We start from the raw sequence: 22,436 nt of genomic DNA on the forward strand, positions 1-22,436 counted from the left end.
TTTATTAGGGTTCCTATTATTATTTTAAAAACTACTTTACCAAAAATTTATTAGGGCTCTTGTATAGAGATCCAGCTTGATCTTCATCCAAATGGCTAGCTGGCTGTCTCAACATTGTATTAAATAATTGATCTTTCCCCACTGCTTTGAAATAACAGCATTACCACACATTAAATCCCTATGTGTATTTTGGCTCTATTTCTAGAACTGTCAATCCTGTTTTATTTATCATTTGGTTCCTTGTCAAGCATCAACCTCTTTGACTTATTATGATCTTGAAAATTGTTTTTAGTTTTGTTTCACAAACTGATGGATCTTTAATTTGGGGAGGCATAAAATATTATCCATTGAAACTATCCTTTAAAAGTTAATTCCAACAAAACTTGGCAAAATTAGAAATCATAATTCAAAGAGGACCTAAACAAAAGGTCTCCAAGAGACTTCTTTTTTATGCATTCAAGTATTTATCATAGTTCCAGACATTTTGTGGGCACACAGAATTTCAGTGCATCAAATACCTTCCAGCACTGGAAAAAAGGCAGCACGAATGAACTTCTTATACATGAAGTAAAAACTAGAAATGACTGGATTTTTCTGTGCATGACTAGTAACCTGGTCAGTCACCCTGTCATGATCTTTTAAACACGAGGACAGTGATGTCATGAATCGCTATCTTATTCTTACTGAATACTCCAGAACCTTACAATACGCAATGAGAAACACAAAGCAAAACATTAATAATCTATTTAGCAATATTTTTGAATGAATTTTGCTCATATCAATATATTTAATGTGAAATATCACAACCAAAGAGCATCATTAGCCTCAAAAAACTCTACAAAACCTTCATGCATCTACTTGAATTCAAAAAAGACACATATGCATATACACATGCAAAGAATTTAAGGTAGCTTTTGGCAATTTGACATAAACAAACTTACAAAATGTTACGATGGGCTTAAAAAGGTTTCAATAATTTAAACACCCAGCCCAAGCACTCTCACAAGTAATTATATCTCCTTTCTGCCTATTACTCCTCACAAGTCCATTACAAGCAGGAAAAACCTAAAAATACAGATTAGAGAGGTTCTTCCCCCCATTAATAAATATGGGAGACATAGGCTCTTAGCCAATGAAAAATACAAGGACAATTTTCTTCACTCTTGGCAATGTAACGTGCTTTCTTGAACAGATGGAAAAATTCCTTGGAAACAGACCACAACAGCCTCTTATTTATAACTAGTGGCAAACAGATTAAATGTGTAATTGTGCAAATAGGCCAATTAAGGTAAAGAGCACAGCAACACAAAGTCACTAGGTACAGCTTTTATCAAAGTTAAATAACTATATCCCAAGCACACATTTTTTTTTTTAAGCTCCCAATTTTGGAGGACTCTTGCTTGTAACCACTTATTCTGTGGCATGAGTCTGTGTAAGACTAACTGCTTTGTGTGTTTTATTTTATGCCCAAAGTTATCATTGAAATGTCTGGAGCATTCATACCATTGAAAATATAATTCTGTCAGCACAGTGAGGTAGAAGCATTTCCAACTTCTATAGAAAATGGACAAAGCTGGGATGTTTCCTGTGCCAATTAGCAGTGTCGCTGAGCAAGAAGGAAGTGTGTCTAAAGATGCCTGAATGAAAACCCAGCAAGCTCGGTATTTGAATGAGAACAACCCAGCAAGCTTTCTTGGGCTTTTGGCACCCATGGAGGCTACAGTAAAGAGTTCCCAGGAAGGTCATCCAATTTCAATGAGCCGGAGGGATTATGTGGGAGGGAAGCAGTTGTGTGGCTTGTTCCCTTCAGCACATGTCCAGAGAGCACATTTGCCAATGCCTGGCACCATAGGCCTTATAAATATTTTCTAGCTGAACTTGTGAATACAGCTTTTCAAACACCAGACAAATAATGGTGCAAAAGAATACATTTAGTGAAACCTAGGAAGTGTCTGAAAATTGAACGAAGTTGCAAATTCGTATTTGGAAGTAATACACATGCCTCAAACACATAATTTGATTTAGCTTCAAGGGACAAGTTTATTTAACTATGGGATACTTATCTGATGAGCGGTCTATGCTCCTGTTACACAACCATTTGAGAAATGACTAACTTTCCAACATTTTATCAATACTTTGATTTTAATGGAGACATACAGCATTGTAGTCTAGTTAGTGTCATTTTAGACGTTTGTTTAATATATTTGATTAAGGTAAAATTCCATACTCCCTTAGCTCTTAATCCATTTAAAAATCTAAAGACAAATTATTCCTTATTTTAAAGCTGCACCTTATATTTATTTACCTACATGTAGGTTTAACTTTCTTCTCTTTTCCCTTTCTACACTCTAATGCCTTTATCAGTTCAGTGTTGCTTTCCTATGAAATTAAGCTTAATGTAATCTTTTCAGATTGAATTTAATACAAACATTTCTCTTATGCCTGAAGAAGGAAATGGAACTAATTCAGCAAATATACGATTACCCGTTAAGTCTCTCAAACAATTACAAGTCACAAGCATAGTAAGATAAACAAGATATAGCTTTTGCACTCAAAGGGGGAAGAGATCTCAGAGATAAATAAACTAATAATCATACCGTGTGATAAATGTTTACCCAAACTCTAACCTCAATCCAACAAGCAGAATGATCCTTTAAAAAAAGAAGTATGAACAAGTCATGGAGATGAAAGGCAAAGCATAGGGAAGATAGTCAATGGTATTGTAAATGCATTGTATGCTGACATCCGGTAGCTACACCTGTGGTGAGCATAGCGTAATGTATAGACTTACTGAATTACTATGTTGTACCCCTGAAACTAATGTAACATTATGCCAATTATACTCTGATAAAAAAGAAAAGAAAAGAAAGAAACCATACACATAGTAACTGGAAAGAGAGGAGAGAGAGAGAGAGAGAGAGAGAGGTGGGGGAGAGGAGAGACCCATGCTAGTAATTCTTTACCCAAACTCTCTATTCAGAGTCAATGGCTTAAAAGGTCTTGTATGGACTGGCCCTCATTTTAATTTGCAAGCCTTCTTCCCCTCTTGGCTCCTGTCCCACCACACTTACTGGTGTACTTATTCTTTAATGACACACTGACACACATTATGCATACACTGCTGCCTTAATTTCCCCCCCCCATATCCACCTACTTTCTTACCTCTTTTAAATCTTTGCTCAAATTTCACCTTTTTAGTGAGACTTTCCCGAGCACCCTATTTTACATTACACTTTTTCCCTAGCACTCCTTACCACTTTTCCTGAGATTTATTTATCTCCATAATACTTCATACCACTCTACACCTTACCATTTTGTTAGTGGTTAGTTTTTGTTTTGCCCACCCCTCCCCCCCCGCCCCCAGAAAATAAGTTCTACGAGGGCTGAGACTTCTGTCCGCTTGCTTATTTCTGTGTTTGGGTGCCTATAAAAGAACCCGGCAGAGTGAGTTAAGATGGTGGAGTAGTAGGTGGACTCTATGCTTGTCTCATCCCTGAAAACAGCTAGATAAATATCAAATCATTCAGAACACCCAAGAAATTGATCTGAGGACTGAGAACAAACTGCACAGCTGAAGGGAAAAAAGGTGGAAGGTAGGAGGTATGGAGATGTGATTTGGGGGAGAAAAGAATTGTGGGTGCTGTGGAGGGGAGGGAGCCCTGATGATGGGGGGAGGGGGAAGAAAGAGAGAGAGAGAGAAGGCAGCACACAGGGGATTGCACAAGACAGACATGTCCCCAAAACCATTGACTGGAAAACGAGAGGGGCTGATGATTGCAAGTTTTTACAAGCAGTGGAGCTCAAAGACTGAAGTGTCAGAAGTCACCTTCATTGCTGGGGTGGAGCCCAGTGGGCATAGCTGTGCTCCTGTGAAGAAGGAGGGCAGAGGCCCAGGAGCCAGCAGTGTGTCTCAGGATCCCCTGGGTCACAGTGGGAGAGACAGTTGCCCTTCTGGGAGTGCATTTGGGAGAGGCAGCACTGTCTGGGGACAAAGGAGCTGGTGGACACCATTGCACTGCTCCATTCAGTAGCATAGCAGCAGAGAAAGCAGCTGAGGGCAGCTAACCTGAACACCGGCTCTTTGCTGCACTGTACCATGAACTCCAAGCTCCTACACAGTCATGTGACCACCAGCACCAGCCACAGCATGGCAAAACCCTCCCCCAGAGGATCAGGGCGAGTCCATGCCATGCCAGGTCCCTAAAACGTGGAGATCTGTAACCCAGCCAGCGCACCTCAGATAAAACACGGGAGCACTGTGCCACCAGGTGGGAAGCCCATCTGGACACAGACAGGGTGAAGGCAGGGATCTGAGGGCTGCCTGGGGCACATGAGGAGAGACCGCTCACTCTTCTGTGAGGGCTTCCTGAACAGCAGCAGGCCAAACTCCCCCCTCATGACACATTGCCCCGCCCAGCAACACCAATGGACTTCAGGGAGCAGCAGAGCACCCTCCGTGGAGGCTGGAGCTGCTTACACCAAGCCTCACCCGCCTGTGCTCTGCAGGTGCGTATTTACTAGGGCGAATGTGCTTAGCGCCCGTGCAACCACAGAGCCCTCCTGCAGAAGACCAGCACAAACCTCCTGCACACACCGGGTCTCCTGAGCATCGAGGGCTGCCAAGCTTTAGCTCTAGTGGAAATAGGACCTAGCCTCTTTCAACAAGCAGACCAAAACCCACCTAGTTAAACTCACCACAAACTGGACAAGGTCCAAACCCTCCCCACTCCCCACTGTAGGCAAACTCCGCAGAGGACCTGAAGGAAAGAGCCAAAACACAGCAGCAGAGTGCATACTGCATACAACAGAAACACTTCCTGAAGCGCCAGGCCCTGGACTATGTATGACCTCTTCTTTATAAAGCCATTACGCTCAGGAACAAGAAACATACCAGGCTTTCCTAACACAAAGAAGAAGACAGCCTCCTAGACAAAATAGCAAGAGGGAGGAATTCATCCCAAAAAAAGAACAAGAAAAGGTCACGGCCAGGGATCTAATCAAAAGATATATAGATAATATTAGTGATCCAGAATTTAAAGCAGCAATCATAAGGCTACTAGCTGGGCTTGTGAGAAGCAGAGAAGACTCCAGGAGGCCCCTTTCCACAGAGATAAAAGATCTAAAAACTAGTCAGGCTGAAATAAAAAATGCTATAACCGAGATATAAAGCCGACTGGTTGTAATGACTACAAGTATGGGAGAAACACAGGAATGAATAAATGATATAGAAGATTAAATTATGGAAAATAATGAAGCTGAAAAGAAGAGGGAGAGAAAAATTTTGGATCATGAAGGTAGACTTAGGGAACTCAGCAACTCCATAAAGCATAATAGCATTCATATCATAGGAGTCCCAGAAGAAGAAGAGGGGGATAAGGGGCAGAATGTTTATTTGAGCAAATTCTACTTGAAAAATTCCCTAATCTGGGGAAGGAAACAGACATCCAAATCCAGGAGGCACAGAGAACTCCCACCACAATCAACAGAAGCAGACCAACACCAAGGCATATCATAGTTAAATCTGCAAAATACAGGGATAGGAAAAAGTCCTGAAAGCAGCAAGGGAAAAGAAATCCCTGACCTACAAGGGAAGACAAATAATGTTAGCAGCAGATTTATCCATAGAAACTTGACAGGCCAGAAGAGATGGCATGATATATTCAACATGATGAAATGGACAAATATGCAGCCAAGAATACTTTATCCAGCAAGGCTGGTATTCAGAATAGATGGAGAGATGAAGTGTTTCCCAGAGGGGCACCAGGGTGACTCAGTTGGTTAAGTGTCTGACTCTTGATTTCCACTCAGGTCATGATCTCAGGTTCGTGAGATCGAGATACTGGGCTCTGCCCTGGGAGCAGAGCCCACTTAAAATTCTCACTCCCTCTGCCACCCCTTGTCTCTCTCTCTCAAAAAAAAAAAAAAAAAAGTTTCCGAGACAAAAAAAAACTAAAGGAGCTCATGACCACTAAACCAGGCCTGCAAGAAATATTAAAGGGGACTCTTTGAGTGGGAAAGAAAGACCAAAAGCAATAGACTAGAAAGAAACAGAGAAAATCTCCAGAAACAACAACTTTACAGGCAACGCAATGGTGCGTAATTCATATCTATTAATAATCGCTCCAAATGCAAATGGACTAAATGCTCCAATCAAAACACATAGGGGGTCAGAATGGATTTAAAAAAAGAACAAGACTCATCTTCATGCTGCTTACAACTCATTTTAGACCTAAAGACTACTGCAGATTGAAAGTGAGGGGATGGAGAAACATTTATCATGCTAATGGACATCAAAAAGAAAGCCAGAGGAGCCATACTCATATCAGACAAACTAGATTTTAAACCAAAGACTGTAACAAGAGATGAAGAAGGACACTATATCATAATAAAGGTGGTCTATCCAACAAGAAGCTCTAACAACCGCAAATATTTAGGCCCCCATCTTGGGAACACCCAAATATATATATACCAATTAATAACAAATATAAAGAAACTCATTGATAACAATACAATAATAGTGGTGGACTTTAACACCCCACTTACAGCAATGGACAGATCATCTAAGCAGAAGATCAACAAGGAAACAAGGGCTTTGAATGATACACTGGACCAGGTGGACTTAACAGATATATTCAGAACATTTCATCCTCAGGCAGCAGAATACGCATTCTTTTCGAGGGCACATGGGACATTGTCCAGAACGGATGGCATAGGAGGTCACAAGTCAGGCCTCAACAAGTACAAATAGATTGAGATCATACCATGCATATTTTCTGACCACAATGCTATGAAACTTGAAGTCAATCACAAGAAACAATTTGGAAAGACCACTAATCCATAGAAGTTAAAGCACATCCTACTAAAGAACAAACTGAGGGTTGCTGGAGTGGTGGGGGGTGGGAGGGCTGGGGTGGCTGGGTGATGGACACTGGGGAAGGTATGTGCTATGGTGAGCACTGTGAATTGTGTAAAACTGATGAATCACAGACCTGTACCTCTGAAACAAATAATACGTTATATGTTAATTTAAAAAAAAAAAAAGAATGAAAGGGTCAGCCAGGAAATTAAAGAAGAAATTTTTAAAAATGCATGGAAGCAAATGAAAATGAAAACATGACAGCCCAAGACCTTTGGGCTGCAGCAAAAGCTGTCCTAAGAGGGAAGTATATAGCAGTACAGCCTTACCTCAAGAAGCAAAAAAAAATCTCCAATGCACAACCTAACCTTCCACCTAAAGGAGCTAGAAAAAGAACAACAAATGAAGCCTAAAGCCAGCGGAAGAAGGGAAATAATGAAGATTAGAGCAGAAATAAATGATAGAGAAACAAACAAACCAAAACCCCAGTAGAACAGATCAACCCAACTAAGAACTGATTCTTTGAAAGAATTAATAAAACTGATAAACTCCCTAGCCAGACTTATCAAAAAGAAAAGAGAAAGGACCCAAATAAATAAATTCACAATTGAAAGGGGTGAGATCAGAACCAACACCAAAGAAATACAAACAATTATAAGAGAATATTATGAAAAATTAAATGCCAACAAATTGGGCCAAATGGAAGAAATGGGTAAATTCCTAGAAACCTATAAACTACCAAAACTGAAACAGGGAGAAATAGAAAACTTGAACACATAGACAATCATCAAAGAAATTGATTCAGTAATCAAAAATCTCCCAACAAACAAAAGGCCAGATGGCTTCCCAGGGGAATTCTATTAAACATTTTAAGAAGAGTTACTACCTATTCTCAAACTGTTCCAGAAAGTAGAAATGGAAGGAAAAACTTCAAAACTCATTTTTCAAGGCCAGCATTACCTTGATTCCAAAACCAGACAAAGGCCCCACTAAAAAGCAGTATTACAGGCCAATATTCCTGATAAACATGGATGCAAATTAAATCCAACAGTACATTAAAGAATCATTCACCACAGGGGTACCTGGGTGGCTCAATCAGTTGATCGTCTGCCTTCGGCTCGGGTCATGAGGGTCCCGGAATCAAGCCCCACATCGGGCTCCCTGTTCAGCGAGGAGTCTGCTTCTCCCTCTGCCTCCCACCATGCTCTCATGCTCTCTCTCTCACTCTCTCTCAAATGATTAAATAAAACCTTAAAAAAAAAAAAGAATCATTCACCACAATCATCAAGTGGAATTTATTCCTGGGTTGCAAGGGTTGTTTGATATTGGCAAATCAATCAATGTGAGACACCACATTAGTAAAAGAAAAGGTAAGAACCATATGATCCTCTCAATAGATACACAAATAACATTTGGCAAAATACAGTATCCATGCTTGATAAAAACCCTCAACAAAGTAGGGATAGAGGGAACATACCTCAACTTCATAATGGCCGTATACAAAAGACCCACAGATAATATCATCCTCAATGAGGAAAAACTGAGAGCCTTTCCCCTATGGTCAGGAACAAGACAGGGATGTCCACTCTCACCATTACTATTCGACGTATTACTAGAAATCTTAGCTTCAGCAATTGGACAACAAAAAGAAATAAAATGCATCCAAATCGTCAAGGAAGAAGTCAAACTTTCACTATTTGCAGATGACATGATACTTTATGTAGAAACCTGAAAGACTCCACCAAAAAATTGCTAGAACTAATACATGATTTCAGCAAAAGTGCAGGATATAAAATCAATATGCAGAAATCTGTTACATTTCTATATACACAAATAAGGAAGCAGCAGAAAAAGAAATCAAGGATTCGATCCCACTTACATTTGCACCAAAAACCATAAGACACTTAGGAATAAATCTAACCAAAGAGGTACAAGATCTGTACTCTGGAAACTATAGAACACTTATGAAAGAAATTGAAAAGGAAACAAAGAAATGGAAAAACATTTCATTCTCATGGATTAGCAGAATATTGTTAAAATGTCTGTACTTTCCAAAGCAATCTACACATTTAATATAAGCCCTATCAAAATACCACCAGCATTTTTCACAGAGCTGGAACAAACAATCCTAAAATTTGTATGGAACCACAAAAGTCTCTGAATAGTCAAAGGAACCTTGAAAAAGAATACCAAAACTGAAGGCGTGCCCATTCTGGATTTCACACTATATTATAAAGCTGTAATGATCAAGACAGTATGGTACTGGCACAAAAACAGACACATGGATCAGTGGAACAAAATAGAAAACCCAGAAATGGAGCCACAGCTATTGACTAATCTTCAGCAAAGCAGGAAAGAATATCCAATGGAAAAAAGTCTCTTCAATGAATGGTGATGAGAAACCTTGACAGCAACATGCAGAAGAATGAAACTGGATCACTTTCTTACACCATACACAAAAATAAATTCAAAATGGATGAAAGACCTAAATGTGAGACAGAAAACCATCAAAATCCTAGAGGAGAACACAAGAGCAACCTCTTTAACCTCAGCCATAGCAACTTCTTACTAGACACATCTCTGGAGTCAGGGGAACCAAAAGTAAAAATGAACTATTGGGACTTCATCAAGATAAAAAGCTCTGCACAGTGAAGCAAATAATCAACAAAACCAAAAGGCAGCCTACATAATGGGAGCAGATATTTGCAAATGACATACCTGACAATGGATTAGTATCCAAAATCTATAAAGAACTTATTGAACTCAACACCCAAAAAACAAGTAATCCAGTTTAGAAATGAGCAGAAGACATTAACAGATACTTTTCCAAAGAAGACATACAGATGGCTAATAGACACATGAAACGATGCTCAACATCACTCATCATCAGGGAAATACAGAGCAAAATCACAATGACATACCACCTCACACCAGTCAAAATGGCTAAAATTAATGACACAGGAAATACAGATGTTGGCGTGGAGGCAGAGAAAGGGGAACCCTCTTGCCCTGTGGGTGGAAATGCAAACTGGTGCAGCCACTCTGGAAAATAGTATGGAGATTCCTCAAAAAGTTAACCATAGGACTACCCTACAATCCAGGAATTACACTACTAAGTATTTACCTAAAGGATAAAAAAAAAATACAGATTTGAAGGGATACATGCACCCTGATGTTCATAACAACATTATCAACAGTAGGCAAACTATGGGAAGAGCCCAAATGTCCACTGACTGATGAATGGATAAAGAAGATGTGATATATATACACAATGGAATACTACTCAGCCATCAAAAAAATAAAATCTTGCCATTCGTCATGATATGCATGGAGTTAGACTGTATTACGGTAAGTGAAATAAGTCAGTCAGAGAAAGACAAATACCATACGATTTCACTCATATGTGGAATTTAAGAAACCAGATAGGTGAACATATTGGAGGGTGGGGGAAGAAAAAAGAGAGGGGAAACAAACCATAAGAGACTCCTAAAGATAGAGAACAAACTGACAGGTGATGGAGGGTGAGTGGGGGATAGGCTAGATGGGTGATGGGGATTAAGGAGGGCACTTGACGTGATGAACACTGGGTGTTGTATGTAAGTGATGAATCACTGACTTCTACTCCCAAATCCAACATTGCACTTAAATAGAATTTAAGTAAAAATTTGAAAAAAAGAAAAAAAAAAAAAAACCAAAAAAATAAAAGAGAAAAAAAAAACTTAAAAAATTAAAGAAAATAAGATGTTGTTGTAATAGCCTATGATAGGTTCAACTGAGGTAAAGAGAAAGAAACTTAATTGGAGAACTATTTTTCACATATTATCAGTGTAACTTTAACATCAATCAACTGGATGATTGTTGGTAAGTAATTGAAAAGACAAAGACAAAGATGACTCTGAAGTCTATAATTTTTAGGACTGGAACATATGATGGTTTTCAACAGATACAAAGAGGAGCAGGATTCGAAGGGTTATATTGGAGAGGAAGGTTATGACTAAATACTACAAGGGATTGAATCAGAACCCAGTGGGAGAATTGGGAAAGAGTAGAACCAATTCTTTCTCAGAAGGATAGTGGATTTTTGTTGTGTTTTGATTGTTTAGCATTCATTTTTCTCTTCTTCATAGCATCCCAATTCCCTTTGGGGAAGTATCACTTCTCCAGTAGTTAGAGTCTGGTGGATGTGTAATTGAGAGTCCTGCTTCCACTTAGCTGAGAAGCAACTTCTGTAATCCAAACTAAGCCACTTGGATGTTCTTTTCCCAGAAGTTTAGTACTGGACAGAGTAACAAGAGACTAGAAATAGCTGGATTCATCCCAGAGGTCAGGAGTGGAACACCAAACTATTTTTGCCATTCAAGAGACTGCTTCATAATTTCCTCTGGGGCTTCCTTGGTTCTCAAAAATTTCCAAATCCACATTTCTAAGCTTCCTTTTGATAGTATTATCTGACATGTGATATGACAATATCTTTCTGGTGAATTCCTTTTTTTTTAGGAGAATCCATTTGTGTCACCCTAGCTGATACAGAAGGGAGAGAGAAAGATGATGAAAGAATAGCATGTTAGAAAGAGTAGAGAGTGAAATTGGGGATGTTCTTATAAATATACAAATTCTAGGGTTACATAAAAAGTAGTTTATTTTTATTAATCAGGGGCTTGAAAAAAACCATAAAGGTTTTTTGTTCTGTTTTGAACAGTTACTAAAAGGAATGTGTAAGGGATTGACTAAGAATGATTAAAAGAATTGCTTATCTCATTGAAGCTGAAAACTGTAAACATTAATGGAGCCCAACCAACATGATTATGCAATTTCCTTTAAGAGTATTTAAAAATCTTGGATTTGTGAATCAGTAGGGTGATCCAGATTTGGAAAATAATGGAGTATAAACTCCACTAAGCAGTCAAGAGAGTAAAAGAATGAAAAGGGTCTAATGAGTATATACTTGACATGATGAAGCCTGGGATTCCACCTGTGTAGGGGGCTATCTAGATCATACACATGGGGGTGGGTGGAATAACTAACAGCTTCACCTGTAAGGCTGTGGCGAAGCTAGGATTTAGGATTGAACAATTCCAGGGAAAATACTTATCCAGATGCCTATAGGCAACACAGACAAGGGAAAGCCCAGTCTATGATCCAAGAGGAAAAATAAGGTTATAACACTAAATGCAGGGCTGAGCCACAAGCCCAGAGAGTAATAAAATGCTATAAATGTGAAAATTAGTGATAAATTCAGAAATCTAAGGGAGTTGGAGTAGAATGAGGCATGTTATCCAATAAACTTGGAGGATGTTTATAGCATCAAGGAACAGGGGCATACTTTCTTGTTGAAAGGGGTTAAGCAGAAAATGAAGCTCAGATTCTAATAAACTGAAAGCTAATAATAAATAATTTGAGAATAGGGAAGATCACAACAAAAGCAAAAATCAATCTTACTGAAATTGAGGAAGTAAGTATAAGAGGTGGAGTGCTCATTCAGAGAGAAAAATCTCAGGGTTTAAGATATTAGAGGTGTAGGCAGACATGTGAGTGGTTAGAGGTAAAGATTATTAATGTAAAGATCAAGGAAATGGAACTAGGGTATTAAATGAGTCATAACCTTAAACATTAATTATGGTTGTTGGAAAATTATTAGAAAGAAAGGTGAAAAAAAAGTGTCAACGTGTGCATTAAAAAAAAGTTACTGATAGATTAGTCAGTGCTGAAGGGACAGACTAAGAGATAATAGCCAAGAAGGAAATCAAACTGGAGAGCATAAAGGCTATTAGTGCAAAAGGACTGTACTAAGAAGAATCCTGCTTTTGTAGTAACTGTGTCTGTCCTCCGTCTTTCCTTCCCTTTACTGGGTCTTCAGATCAATTTCCAAAAGCAAACTAGCCTCCTGGAATTAAGCTATTATAGCAAAATTATAGGATACAGGGTATCTTAGTCTGTTGTGGCTGCTGTAACAAAATACCACAGACTGGTTGGCTAATTTCTTTTTTTTTTTTAAAGATTTTATTTATTCACTTGAGAGAGAGAGAGAGAACAAGCAAGCACCAATGGGGGGAGAGGCAGAGGGAGATGGAGAAGCAGACTCCACGCTGATCAGGGAGCCCGATGCAGGGCTTGATCCCAGGACCCAGAGATCATGACCTGAGCCAAAGGCAGATGCTTAACCATCTGAGCCACCCAGGCGCCCCAAGGTGGCTAATTTCAACAGAGATTTATTTCTCATAGTTTTAGAGGCTGGGAAGTCCAAGATCAAAGCACCAACAAATTCAGTGTCTGGAAAGGGTCCACTTTCTGGCTGGTAGATATCCATCTTCCTTTCTGCCCTTAAAAGAGGCAAGGGAGTACTCTGGGGTCTCTTTTATAAGAATTCTAATCCCTTTCATTATGGCTCTGCCCTCACAACCTAATTACCTCCCAAGGCCCCATCTCCTAATTCCATTCACTTTGGGAGTTAGGTTTTGACATACGAACCTTGAGGAGACACAAACATTCTGTCTATAGCACAAGGCTGTTATGCAAAAGTCAATCACTTTTCTATACACTAGCAATGAACAAGTAGAATTTGACAATAAAAACAGAATAATATTTACATTAGCAATTAACAATTACATACTTAGGTATAAATCTAACAATGTATGTACAAGATTTATATGAGGAAAAACTGCAAATCCCCACAAGTTATTTTGTGGATATGGACAAACTGATTCTAAAGTTTATATGGAGTCGCGGGGCACCTGGATGTCTCAGTCGGTTAAGTGTCTGCCTTCGGCTCAGGTCATTATCCCAGGGTTCTGGGATCGAGTCCCACATCAGGCTCCCTGCTCAGCGGAGAACCTGCTTCTCCTTCTGCCTGCCGCTCCCCCTGTTTGTGCTCGCTCTCTTTCTCTCTCTCTCTGTCAAATAAATAAATATCATCTTTATATGGAGAGGCAAAGGACCCAGAATAACCAACTCGGTATTGAAGGAGAAGAGCAAAATGGGAAGACTAGAAGTACTTGACTTTCAGAATTTGCTACAGGTACAGTAATAAAGACAATATGATATTGGTGAAAGAATAGACAAATCAGATTAGTGAAACAGAATGGAGAGCCAGGAAATAGACCCGCATAAATACAGCTGATACTTGACAAAGGAGCAAAGGCAATTCGATGGATTAAAGATTGTTTTTACAACAAATACTGCTGGAACAACTCATCATCCACATGCAAAAAATGAATCTAGATACAGGTCTTATACCCCTCACAAAAATTCACTCAAAATGGATCTCAGACCTAAATATAGAGCACAAAAACTATAAAGCTTCTGGAAGATAACATAGGAAAAACCCTAGATGATCTTGGGAATGGTGATGATTTTTTAAAAATACATCACCAAAGGCATGATCTATGAAAGAAAGAATTAGTAGTTAGACTTTGTTAAAATTAAGAACTCATGCTCTGTGAAATGCAATGTCAAGAAATTGAGAAGACAAGCCACAGACAGGGAACATATTTGCAAAAGACACATCTAAGAAGGGATTACTATCCAAAATGGGCCCAAGACATGAACAGACACCTTACCAAAGAAGATATATAGATGGTAAATAAGCATACAAAAAGATGTTCCAGGGGTGCCTGGGTGGCTCAGTCAGTTAAGCATGTGCCTTGGCAGGTCATGATCCCAGGGTTCTGGGATGGAACCCCGCATCAGGCTCCCTGCTCAGCGGAGAGCCTGCTTCTCCCTCTCCAGTTCCCCCTCCTGCTGTGTTCCCTCTCTCGCTGTCTCTCTCTGTCAGATAAATAAATAAAATCTTTAAAAAAAAGATGTTCCAATCATATGTCATTGGGGAAATACAAATTAAGACAGAAATAAGATACCACTATATACCCATTAGAATGGCCAAAATTCAAAACACTGGTAACTTCAAATACTGGTGAGAATGTGGATCAATAGGAGCTCTCATTCATTGCTGGTGGGAATGCAAAATGGTACAGCCACTTCGGAGGACAGTTTGGAAGTTTCTTAAAACATTAAGCATACTTTTACCATGCAATTCGGCAATCACGCCCTTTGGTATCTACCCACAGGAAAACTTATGTCCACACGAGAGTTTGCACACAGATGTTTATAGCAGCTTATTTATAATTGGCAAATCTTGGAAGCAACCAAGATGTCCCTAAGTAGGTAAATGGATAAACTGTGGTATATTCAGACAATGGAATATTATTCAACACTTAAAAAAATGAGCTATCAAGCCACGAAAAGATATGGAGGAAACTTAAATGCATATTGCTAAGTGAAAAGTTGATCTAAAAAGGCTACGCAATGTGTGGTTCCCAACTATGATATTAAGGGAAAAGAAACATTATGGAGACAATAAAAAGATAAGTATTTGCCATCACTTTGAGGGGAGAGGGAGAGATGAATAGGCAGAACACAGAGGAATTTTAGGGCAGTGAAACTATTTTGTATGATACTATAATAGTGGATATATTATATTGCAAATTTGTCCAATTGCATAGGATGTAAAACTCCAAGAGTGAACCCCAATGTAAACTACAGACTTGTGATGATAATGATGTGTCAGTGTAGGTTCATCAGTGGTAACAAATGTACCAGTCTTGTGGGGGATGTTGATAATGAGGAGTATTGCATCGTGGGGGTAGGGAATAGATAAGAAATCTCCATACCTTCTGCTCAATTGATTGATATGAACCTTAAACTGCTCTAAAATTAAGGTCAATTAAAAATAAACAACAAGGCAGATAAAATATTCAGGAAATAATTTTCTTAATTTAATAAGAATTGGATATTTGAGATCAGATGACTCTGTTATTTATAACCTCATCACATCGACTAAAAGAGCCTATTGCTTAAGTAAATTCAAATTTACTAGAGATGTTGAAAATAGTTGTACCCTCTTTAAAGATCAAATTTAAATGACCTATTTCCAAATGCACACATTTTTGATACGTGACTTTCATATTTCCAATCCTCATGACCGTAAAGTACTTGACATACCAATACTCCTCAGAGACTTTTTGCTCACATACGACAGTTTTCCACTGCAAAGTTTTAGAAATAATCTAAATTATTCAACTGGATGCATATCATAGATTTTGGAAAATAAACTTCCTGAATACTAATTAATAAAACATTAGCATGCAAAAAAAATGGACTCAACAGTTCTCAGAACCACTACTAGCTAGTACTTATTTAGCAATTATTCTGTGACGAGTAGTATGCAGCATATTTTATGTAAGTTTTATTTAAATATCCTAACAATTTAGGAGATAGCTACTACCATCATCATTATTTTACAGATGAGGAATGGAGAAATAATTATTTAAACTAATGTAACTAGTAGGTGAATTTACTGGGTTGAACAATATTGCTCCAAAATTCATCTCCACTCAGAATCTCAGGATATGACCTTATTTGCAAAGAGAGTCTTTATAGATGCAATTGTAGAGTGGGCTCTGAATCCAATGGCTAAAAAAAGAGAAAGGCCATTTGAAGACACAGAGGCACAAAGGGAAGAAAGCCATGTGACAATGGAGGTAGAGATTCAAATGATGCATCTATAAGCCAAAAGACATCAAAGACTGTCAGAGCCATAGAAACTAGGAGAGGCATGGAACAGATACTCCCTCAAAACCTCCAGAAGGATGGGGCGCCTGGGTGGCTCAGTCATTAAGCGGCTGCCTTCGGCTCAAGTCCTGGTCACAGGGTCCTGGGATCGGGCCCTGCATTGGGCTCCCTGCTCAGCGGGAAGCCTGCTTCTCCCTCTCCCACTCCCCTTGCTCGTGTTCCCTCTCTTGGTGTGTCTCTCTGTGTCAAATAAATAAATAAAACCTTTAAAAAAAAAAAAAACACCTCCAGAAGGAAACAACCCTGCTGATACTTTGATTTCAGATTTCTGGTTTCCAAACCAAAAGAATAAATTTATCTTGTTTTAAGCCACCTGGTGTGTGGTAATCTATTACAGCAGTCCTAGAAAAGTAATACAGCAAAGAACTATCTTAAATCCAGGTCTAACTGACTTTAAAGGCTAAGTTTTAGTCATTTTATTACATTAATGTCAGAAGGTCTTGCACAAATGTCTATTATAGCACTAATTCCTCTTCATGGCTATTATCTATAACTAAGGGGAGAGACTATGTCTCATTCATCTTTCTACTCCCAGGCCTAGCATGATGTCTGGCATGTAGCACATATTACTGGTTGTGAAAAGAAAAATGAGTATCTATTCCTATAAACAAACAATTTGTTCCTTTGTGCTTCTCTCATTTCTAACACATAACAGGAAAATGCTTTGGTTAATATCAACAACAATGAAGAATATTGTAAGTAAATTATGTTGTTAAAATACATTTCTATAGTTTATAACTTTATTTGTAAGTTAATCCTTTACTCTTAAAGTCATGTTCTGCCTGTGAATGATCTTATATTTGGGTTTCTATTTCATTCTTAAGATTATGCCTTGTTATAGGCAGAATTTAAAGCAATTATTCCATTACAGTGCAATAAAATAAATTAGCATAAAATAATTGCATATAAAAGTGGGACAAAGCATAGAAGAAAAGTTAACATGAAGACAAGAGTGACATTTGAAAAATAAATATGCATAGAGTAGGTTCTCTAGCTTGCTAGAGATGAGTCACAGATTTGATGCTAAGGATTGTAACAGGAATCTCAGAATAAGAAGATATACTCAGAGTATCCTCAAGTTAAAAACATACCATTTGCTCATAAGACTCTTAAAAAGTTATTCCTGGCTAGAGACCAGGAAGGATAGTTCTCCTAGGCCTGTACATAAAGAAGGTAATTTCATGCATTGGATCTTAAGCTGTGCAGTCTTGTTGGGGAATAGGACGCTATTATCCAAAGAACACAAATTTCAGAATCATACAAAACTGGGTTCAAATCTGGGCTCTACCATTTGCCAACTATATGATCTTGGAGAAGTGCTTGAATCGGTTCCATTTTTGTTCCACTGGGGATAATAAAAGTTACTTCATGCAATTTTTATGAGGCTTAAAGAAGTAAGATCTGTAAAACACCTGGCAGGGAGGAGATGTTCCTCATCAGTTCTCTTCTAATAAATGGTCACCTCTCACCATAGACCTCTAGGCAGTCATTTACTCGCTAGTTGCTTATTACCCTTTCTCACTCCAGGTCTAAACTGATACTCATTTCTAGCAACCCACGAACTATTGAGTTCTAATTCTATATTTACACAGTCATAGACACACTAATTTGTATTTAGCAGTGTACATAAGCTACACTGTATATATGCATTTTATTAAGAAAAATTTTAAAAGAATAAAAGACTGAAAAATAACAATCCTGCACATCATTCTCTTCAATAAACACAGACCTCAGACTGAATTTAAGGTGGGAGATTGGATGCTGGTGTTCAATCCTCGGAGTCTGCCTTGATTTCTGTCTCACCATGCATGTGCCTCACAACAGTGAGTGTGATGCAAGTGTGCAAAGATAGCCTTTGTTAACAATCATGGCCCCTAAACCAAAGACAATTGCTTCATCCAGTGCTAATCTGAGAAATCAGAAATGCATTCTAATTTTGGAGGCAGAACTAGTTGCATTGGACTATGGTGATATAGCTGATTCCTAGTAGACTGTGAACCATAGTTTTGATTCTTTGTGATCATGGGTATAATCCTGAGGCAGATTTGAAAACCTAGTTTCTTTGGAAGATAGGACTTCATTTTATATCCTATTGTGCCAGATAGAATATAGGTGTTCAGTGAATACATGGAGGCAGGGGAAGACAAGTTTAGAGTTTTAATAGACTTGCTGGTTACATAAAACCAAACATTCATACCTGTTATTTCTCTCTCTGTTCATGACATAAGAATCTTTCAGCTCTGGTGCTCTCTTCCTAGCCAGAGGTTAGATTAGCCAGGAAATTTCTCCAGTTTCCTATCTCTTCTCTTTTCAACAAAAATCAAAACAACTCATTAGGCATTTCTTTTTCCAGATTATTGAACTGTCTCAGCCTCAGAAGGATACAGATAAAAGAAGACTGGATTGGGGTAAAGAGGTCTGAGATCAAGTTCTACCTCCCCTAACAATTGAGCAACCTCTGGCAACATGCGTAATCTTCTCTCTCTGGGCATCGGTCCTTCCTTATCTGCAAACAGGGAGCAAGATTAGATGATCTTTATAAGGTCGTATTGATAAATAGTTTTTGGATTTATATTCTACTTATTTAAGGTCTTTCCTGATCATGAAGACAGAAACATTGTCCCCTGTGTTCCTCAAAGATTTTATATGGAATCTCATCTCTCTTACATAATGGAAAACTTTTCCTTCTTTCTAAGATTGAGAGTTTTTAATCACAAACTGGGACTAATTTAATAGATCTTAGCTCATCTTCAACAAGAAAAAGATTCTATGTGCTCCTATTTTATATTTGTATCTAAAAATATGCTAACAATATATAAAAAAAACTCTGTAGATCTCATAATTGCTTAAATCGTAGGCAGGTTAGAACCATATTTTACTAGTGTATCTTAGGTTGATATTTTCAGAAGGATCTGGTGATAAATTGTTATGTTACATTTTAATGTAATTGACCAACAGTTGTGGCCATTTGTGACAGAAAACATCCATTGCCTACACACCTACATCTCCCCCTCCTCTTTCCTGCTAATAGAACCCTGGTGTATTCAGCTAGCATATCAAGGATGGTCTTACTGAGAAAGCTGATCCCTGCCCCAGTTCTGGAAGATAAATCATAAGTGACCTGAATTAATTATAGTAATACCATCCTTCTTCCCACTTCTCCTGCCCCACAGTGACTTATCTCAGGGGCATTATGTGACTCAGTTCTGATCAAAGTGATATAGGAAAGGTCTGGGGGACAAAAACTTCTGAGAAATTGTACTCTCTTAAAAAAAATGAAAAGACAGACTCAGTTGGTGTGCTCTATAATCCCTGTTTGTGCTCCTCTCTTCATGCCTGTAGGGTCCTGTAACCATCCTGTGGCAATGTGGCAATAAAGAATGGAAGCTAACATGCCTATGATTGTCCTTGCTGCCTTAGGCTGCCTACTTCTTTACTTCTTATTACCAGAGACAAATGGTTATAGCAAACTCTAGTTTTGCTTTCTGTCCCTTGTAGCTGAAGATTACAGCCCAGGTATTTTGTAGAATTAGTCTAAGTTTGGGTTTTTCCAATGTTGCCTCATGATTAGAGTCAGGTTATGCATCTTTGGCAAGAATATTAGAGAAGAAACACTATGTTCTTCTCATTGCATCCTATCAGGTGATACACAATTCAATTTGTCCCCTTGCTGATCATGTTCTTTGATCACCTCGCTAAGATAAGAGCTGCCAGAATTCTCTGCTATAGAATTACTAATTTTCCCTTTGCCATTCATAAGCATTCTATGAAGAGAGTTACTTTGAGGCTGATGATATCCAAGAGTGCGGATTCACGATTTCCTACTTTATTCAAGATTTATACTGTTATTGGTATTTTATGTTCAAATTGTCCCCCATTTGGCCAGTGTGAGACCCTTCAAACTGGCTTTTCTCTCCTTTTAATATGTCCACATCACTCTGCCAGCACTTTTTTTCTGGAGAAAAAGATGTCCCAGAATCATTTTGTTCTCTTCCCTGCCCCAGGCTTGGAGTTAGTCATATACTGGAGGGTGGTATTTAGAATTCAAAATCCAGCTGCTAGGTGTCTTTGAGTCTATTGAAATATCATTGCTACTCAACCCTAGCAATACTCACACGTACATACACACATTAAAATCTATGTATTTCTTTATCTACATATGTTGAAAACCATGAGTTCACACTGATATATCTAATTCTAAACTAACAAGACAGAGTTCCTTCTAGCTTATTTCCTTTCCCATACTTGGAATTCCCCTCTGCAAAGGTGAGAAATGTGCTTCCCATTGTCTTCATACATTTACTTATTTGTTCAGTTCCTCAGTAAGTAATATCTCCCATTGTTTCTACCAGTCTCTTCCCTGCATGGATACACTCTTCACCCTTTTTGAGTTCTGATTCATTGTACTAGACCCCATCCCTGGGTGAGCACCCAACTCACCTGCCTGGGTTCTGATATCCCTCAGTTGGGAAGCTTCCTCACCTCCTTGGGCTGCAATACTTTCCTGTAAAGACATTCCCTCACCCTACTTAGGTCCTGACACCAGATCACCTGCATAGACACTCTCTATCATCTCTACTGGCTCCAATACCCCATGCCAGGCTGCCTCCACATGTAGACACCATTTTTGACCTCACCCAAGTTTTGATACACCTAAGTTGAGTTTCCCCACCACGTGGATGCCTTCCTTATCTCACCAAGGCTCTGACCACTTGCACCATGTTTGATGCTCTCATTTAGGCTCTAGTGTTCCATGCCTGAGCACTGCCCATGTGGACACCTCCTCAAATTGCTCGTGTGCTGATACCCTACTCCGGGATGTCCTCCTGTGTGATATCCTCCTCACCCTGCTTGGGCTCTGGCACATTGCCTCAGGCTGTCTCTCCAAGAGGAAATCCTCCTCACTTTCTTGAACTTTGTGATACTGAGCCATTGTAGCCCCCCTCACTCTGGCATAGACATCACCTTGATCAACCCTACTTAATGGCTTTAGGACTGAACTTTTTGGGAAGGTAAGGAGAGAGAAGAAGAAGATGAAGAAGGAGAGATTCTTTCTCCAATAAAGATTGAAGAATCTTATTAGAAAGTCAATTCATAATATTGAAATATGCCTAACAACCTGAGAAGTGACCATTTTCATCCTGAGTTGGGAAATGAGGAAAGTTTGGGGGAACACTTGGGAGTCTACACTATTTTCCTTACCATGATGGCAACATTGTTTTGTTTTGTTAGTTCTCACCATATATATCACATCTTTAATTTATATTTGAATAGAATAAGAGGACACTGTCTTCTAGAGCTGGCTATTGCTTCTGGATACCACATAAGGTTGCTGCTTCAGACCCCTCTACCACGTTCACCTTTCCATTGCCGGAAATGCTCACCTAACGGTTCGGGTTCCCACCCAGTGTTCAGTGGTGTCTCGTATTGAACTTTCAGTTTATAGCCCTTTTAACTTTTTCCATAGTCAGCTATTACTGATCAAACTAAAACCATGGGTCCAGGGTAGTTGAGATTAAAGAAACTTCTAGTATTAGCTGTACACTATTCCAATTTGAATTTAGGAAAATCTGTTGGGGTGGACAAAGGCATTCCTAAATTAGGCCCAATTATAACTTGTGGCCAAACAAAAGACCATGGCTCCACAAATTTTAAAAAATAACCATGAGAGACTATGGGCTCTAAGTAACAAACTGAGGGTTTTAGAGGGGAGGGGTGGGGGGATGGGTTAACCTGGTGATGGGTATTAAAGAGGGCATGTATTGCATGGAGCACTGAGTGTTATAAGTAAACAATGAATCATGGAACACTACATCATAAACTAATGATGTACTGTATGGCAACAAACATAATAAATAAAATAAAATAATTAAAAAAATAAAAGCAATAAGCAGTAAGCACACATACACACACACACACAACTTCAGGAAAGGGTGATTTTAGGCTACTTATG

At 38.8% G+C, this 22,436-nt stretch overlaps 1 protein-coding gene across 1 annotated transcript in view; it reads left to right on the forward strand.

Moving 5' to 3' along the window:
* Positions 1 to 20,243, forward strand: part of KITLG (KIT ligand) — a 121,412-nt gene extending 101,169 nt beyond the window's left edge. The window contains exon 10 of the mRNA XM_034987871.1: positions 18,837 to 20,243. The gene's annotated coding sequence lies outside the window, so the exon portion shown is untranslated. The remainder of the gene's footprint in view (positions 1 to 18,836) is intronic.
* Positions 20,244 to 22,436: the final 2,193 nt, after the last annotated feature.

The sequence above is a fragment of the Mirounga leonina genome, unplaced genomic scaffold (assembly GCF_011800145.1).
Source record: "Mirounga leonina isolate KUSES-001 unplaced genomic scaffold, KU_Mleo_1.0 Mir_418, whole genome shotgun sequence".
In the NCBI taxonomy this organism is placed as follows: domain Eukaryota; kingdom Metazoa; phylum Chordata; class Mammalia; order Carnivora; family Phocidae; genus Mirounga; species Mirounga leonina.